Genomic DNA, 5967 nt, shown 5'->3' on the forward strand with positions numbered 1-5967 from the left:
CACTATCGTCGATATTTAAAACATTGAATAAGACAAATCAAGGGGTAAAACAAACTAGCTTTTGGTAGTTTTCTACATTTTCTTTTCAATATTCGCTTTATGCTTCTTTCAAACAATCAAGAAACCAACGAGGGAATGATCAATCACTAAATTATTGAAAACAATGAATATCATTTAAGAGCTCACAGGGTCCAAAAGCAAAGACATGAACAAGGATTTCCCAAAGGGACAAAACTCATCCAGTTTGGTGGACACTTACAGCATATTATGCAGAAACTCTCCTCGAGGAAGGTTGAATTTCTTTATGTTGTCTGCTAATGCAGATGCAAAACTGTTCCTGATAAAAAGACAGATGAGGTTGATTTCAGGAAGAAGCCACAAAATCAAAACACACAAATAAGTAATTCAACCAGCATAAATCAACATAACTTCAAAGAAAAGGCACTCTAAAATATTGCAAACAGAAGAGTTCAGACTCATACTCTGTAGGATGTTGTGCCATTGCTCGAACAGATTTCTTATGATGGGTGAGGGTTAGCATTGATTTCCCTGCAGGTAGGCATCAAACTGCCTTAGAGAAGAATTTGTGGAAACAAATCAACCTCTAGAACCCATACTTACCACCTCTAAGATCCCAAAACTTAATGGTTGTGTCATGAGAGCCAGTCACCACCTGAGGATCCTGTAAAGTAAAAACATTTATCTTGTTGAATATCAAAGATAACAGTTACTTCTACAGTAAACACTAATTAAAGTTCTAAGGAGCTTTACTATTCAAGAAAGAAATCAAAGGAGCTTCTTGCGATACTAACACTTGTTGCGTAATATGAGGGTGAACCAGTCTGTTTCAAAAGTAGGGGACTAATACACCCCGTATCAGCACCAATTTAACCATAAAGGGCACATATCAAGAAAGGAAGGAAAAAAAAATAAAATAGACAGCTTTACTCTAGTTTTTTCACTTGGTCCTTCATTTCAACCATAGAGAAAGCTTAAAAACTCATTTTATACTAGATATGGGTGGGTTATGTTGGGGAAACACAAGATTTTAGTGATGTTTGATGAATTGAAGTGGGATGAACAATTTTGGGAAAAATTAGAAGAAGAGGAAAACTATCTTTTCTTTTCTTTTTCTTTTTTTATCTTCTTTTTGTTGTATTTCATTGTAATGTAACCCTAATCTATCAAACCATGTTTGATTTGTGTTTGATTAGGGCCTATTTGGTTGACTTTCAGCAGGTCAAGCCAACAGACAGCATTTGTGTCAATGTATGGTCAGTACCCCATTGGATGCATGTTATAAACATAAAAAAAATGATACTTTGGTATTTTACATTTTTCCTCTTTTCCTGATAATTTTTCAATTTTTTTTGGGCAAAGAAAATTTTCAGCTGTCCAATACAGGTCCAATACACCCCGTACCGTATCCTTTTTTGGCCCGGCCTATACGGTGACTGATATCATTATTTATAACCTTGCATTGTAGCCTTGTCTCATCTATCTGGATCGGATCCATGAATCATGTTTTACCAGTCGTTCATGCTACAGCCCTATCCTCAATAAGCAAACAAGCCTTAATATCCCATATCACCAGCTCAGTCCAAGTCCTTCCGAGTCTTCCTCTCACCCACTTTTCAAGCCCTTCAACGCAAATCAATCTTCCCCTCCTTAACGGAGATGTCTGTGCTTCACTGCTCTTCATCATTTTATCTCTTATTGTTACGACTCCTAGGCTGCTTAAAATGAGCTAATTCCTAGTACTTACCTAGTTTTCCCACTACTCAACATCCTCGTCGCTGCACCACTCAAGTCTCTCATTCTAACGGTCGGACACTTTGCCCCATCTAGCATAGCCAGTCAAAAAACTGTCCTATAAAATATTTTCCTTAACGTATATAGGCATGAGGTGACCACACAACGTTGAACTGACGCTAAATCAGTCCCCAATTTGAAAGCACAATGATTTCAAGATAATGCGATTCTAACATGAATTGAGGGAGTTCTAGTCGATTTACAGGGTTGTGATGGGATTCAGGTGTACTTGAGCCATTATTAATATTTTATTAAAATTGATGGTTAAGATTAGAATTAAGGCTAGGATTAGATTAGTTATCTTTTGCTTTATGTAAAGCATATATCAATACAAAGAAGAGGTTTTCTTCCCCAACCAGTTTCCGGCCACTCCCCAGCGATGCTTGAGGTGGGTGATTTGCATCATGGTCTGGTTCCAGCCAGGTTTGAAAACTAGGGGTGCCAGAATTTAATTAGTTGCCAGCGAATTGGTGGGCTTCATTTAGAGTTGAAGGTTAGGTGGGGTGGGGAACAAGTTCCAGCTCCTTAAAGAGAAGATCAAGTGGTGGAAAGGGGAAATTTTTTGGAACAAGCAATAAGCAGACCTGATTAGCCCAAGCTAGCTTTCCAACTCTAGGTCCCAACATGTATCAACCATATGACTGTTGAGGCTATGACCACAATCACTACCAAAATTTGTGCCACGACCAACCCAAGTATCCCGCCTCTAACACGACCTCCCCCCCGCTAGATGCATACCATGATTCAAACCGATTAGATGATGAAGAACCCCATGTGATCATATTAGTTGTACGTTAAACTCTGGAAAATGTCTCTATGACTTATGGGATCTCACTTCCTCTAAGAATCTAAGCTCTCATGGGTTCAAACCCAGGTCGCAGGTTAGAGAGAAATTTGGCGACACATAACTCCTTCCTTTGCCTTTGCATAGTCTCAATGTTTGTTGACATTAGTTGATACACATTCAATTCATCCCACATGCCCCGCGGGACAGAATAATACTCTCCCACACCATCTCCCTGGTGGAATGATAATATATTCTATAGAAGCTCGTATATACGACTTAGGTTCTTCACACCTGAATAAATCACCTTCAAGTTATCTCAGACTCCTTTGGCAGTCTTGAAGAAGATAACATTCTCACTAATATGTGGCTCCATCATAGATTAGAATATCAATATCTTATTGACCATTATGATCATATCGTATCTGTATCGGTCAATTACAATACGCAATACAGGTCCGTATCATTTATTTCTCTTTCAATCTTTTCATGGTAAGGTAGGTAATTTTTTCCTCCCTAATCACTGTTGTGTTTTTATCAAAATTAGAATTAGAAAACTTATGAAAAGGGCATGCATAACACTCATTGCATGTAAATTTCATACAGTGCTGGGCACTGAACGTGCCACTTACCAGTCTTGAATAAATGCTTGGAAAAGTTACACAAAAGAACAATGATTAGCAGCCACACTCACAAGTTTGAGAGATCCATAGCATTCAATCAATGATCACATCAAGTTGCACAAACGTCATGTTACACATCTGATTACTAGCCTATAGATATCAATCCAAGGAAAAAAAAAAAAAACTACTAACGCACAGCCTAGGAAAAATTAGGGGCAAAATAAAATTCCATTGACTGCAGGAATTAAGAATCATGTGATTGGTGCAATATTCTGGCCAGGCCCTTCAATAAGATGATCCATTGATTGGATAGTCTGCATTTAATTCAATAGATATTGAGTACCAATAGCAACCAGATCTAGAAAACATAGTTCTGTTATAAAAATAAAAATAAAATAAAAAATAATAATAAAAAAAAAAGCACAGAGGTTTTTAAGCACATCAGAGAAAAAACGAAAGAAAGAAAGAAAATACATAAAAGACAATGCCTTTTCTATTATTTTTGAAACAGCAACCACACATAAAGCTCTCCCAATTCAAGACTGGCTTCAATCAGTTTCAACTGCTGAAGTAGCTGCTGAACAGAAATAGATCTGATTGATGAAACCAAGCAGCTATATGATGGCTCCATAGGGCAAAAAGGCCATTTGAAACCTTTTTGTTGTCTGTCAATCTAATTGGCCCACCATCAAGTGTCTCTGCTACAGAATCCCACTTAGGACAGATACATTATGAAGCCAATGAGATGATCAATCCACACGAGTAAAAGCTGAATCCCGCCTTTACTGTTGGTTGACCAGAAAGAATGCAGTTTGGTCCCCAATCTAATTCAAATAAGCATAGTTGGTTGATCAGAAAAAACGCAGTTTGGTCCTCAATCTAATTTAAAAAAAAAGGCACTGATCCATCCAAAAAGGGGAAGGAGAAATAAAAAAACCTGACGTAAGTGAAAAAAATATTACATAGTAAATGCATCGAACAACCAAATCACAAGGGGAAAAACACACAATAGGCATCAGTCACATGCAGTGATGAAAAAACCAAAAAGAAGGGAAAAACATTCAAGAAAAAATTTATTAGCTTAGACCACTGCATGACTCCCTTCTTTTTTCAATTTCTCTGTTTTTCCTCCCAATCAAAGAACTACACCAAAAAACGATCTCCTCCCCAGAAATTTCAAATCCCTCAATTAAAAGAAAATTTTAAAAAATAAATTAATTAATATTCAAAAGATCTACATCATCAAAGCACAAATGAAAAACATCAGACAAAATTTTTTTAAAATAAAAATAAAAATCCTATGAAACGATCTCAACATCAAAATGCAGCACCAGAAACCCCCAAAAATCGTTGCAGAACACAAATGTGACTCAAAAAACCCTAGAAAACATAATGCAGGTCGATGAAACCCTAACCTTACAATGCGGGAAGACGAGATCGAAAAGATTGCTTTTGCTCTTACCTTAAATCGATAAAACAGGAAGCGAGAAAGTAAAACAAACCCTAGATCCGATGCGAACGTGATAACCAAACGGGTCCGCCTTTGAAAACATGAGCTCGTTGAGATCTGCGAATCCAAACGATAGCTCTCTCCTCCAGCATTTAAAGTGAGAGAGATAGATAGAGATGGAAAATTGGTAGTAGGGTTTTCTGAGAGAATTGAGGGAGCGGGTCGGAGAAAATTTCCGGAGCTTTTACCTTTATCGCTGCTGCTGGGTGTTGCAGGAAGGAAAAAAAGGAAAGAAGATAAACACGAGGGAGATAGGGAGATACTGCGCAAATGGATAGGCATTTATGTTTTTTTTTTTTCGTTTAATAGAAAAGGATCCTTTGCCCGCAGCCGTTAAAACGGGCTGCGGGCAAAGGTAAGCCCATCAGTCGGCCAAACTCTAATTTGTTGTATTGTGTTATAAAAATCAGACCTATTAGACAATCTATCAATCACTTTTCGTTTGAAGATTTATTTTTTTTTTTTTTTCCTGCCGTTGCTTTGATGGCCACCATTCAGATGGGTAGGAATGTCTAGTGCGACTGTACGGGTAACTTCGGATGCATATGACATCCATACTAGGGTCCATCACAGATGGATTTGATAGGTACATCATCATGCCACGTGTACAAAGAATGGTTCTATAATATTCCGATTCTTCCATCTCTATGTAAATCTCCCGCAAGCGAGTCTTTACCGTACATGGTTGCTGTAATACATCCCGGGTATGCTATACCTATAAGGGGGACTTTATCCGTGTATCTCGGGTTTTCTTTCAATGATCCAAACCATTTATAAGATGTGCCTCAGCTGGAATGCCTCAGCTGGAATGGGTCTAGCCCATCACATGAACGGTTTAGGTCATTAGAAATGATCCGGTTTCTATATGGATTGCCTTATGATGTAAAGCAGGTCGCAGACAATTTCATGGCCAAGATAGATCAGAAAAGTGTCGGTCGATGACAAAAGTGATCCGGACCATCAGACCTTAAGTCAAGTGTATCTCGCAATCCAGAATGAGCTATTGGACGTACCATATATGATTTTGGGGTAAGACGAGCTACTTTAGCCACCCAACCTGCTACGCCAGGTTGCAACGCCGAATTTGCGAAATACCATCATTTCAACGGTCGTTTCCTTATTTTAATTCCGTTTGTAAGTTTTACTTTTGGTTATTACTCTTCTTCAGTTTGGTTTTAGGAGTTGTGCCCAACATGAAAAGTTCTTAGGATAATTAGGAGAACAATGTGGTGAAGCCA

General features: G+C 38.1%; 1 long non-coding RNA gene across 1 annotated transcript; it reads right to left on the reverse strand.

The window, feature by feature from the left end:
• Positions 1-259: 259 nt before the first annotated feature.
• On the reverse strand, positions 260-867 carry LOC131226299 (uncharacterized). Its single transcript, XR_009161710.1, has 3 exons — positions 622-867; positions 483-549; positions 260-337 (listed from the first exon to the last, which is right to left on the reverse strand). It is a non-coding gene; the product is annotated as an uncharacterized LOC131226299 (long non-coding RNA).
• Between the last annotated feature and the right edge of the window lie 5100 nt (positions 868-5967).

Source organism: Magnolia sinica, chromosome 14, assembly GCF_029962835.1.
Source record: "Magnolia sinica isolate HGM2019 chromosome 14, MsV1, whole genome shotgun sequence".
NCBI lineage: Eukaryota > Viridiplantae > Streptophyta > Magnoliopsida > Magnoliales > Magnoliaceae > Magnolia > Magnolia sinica.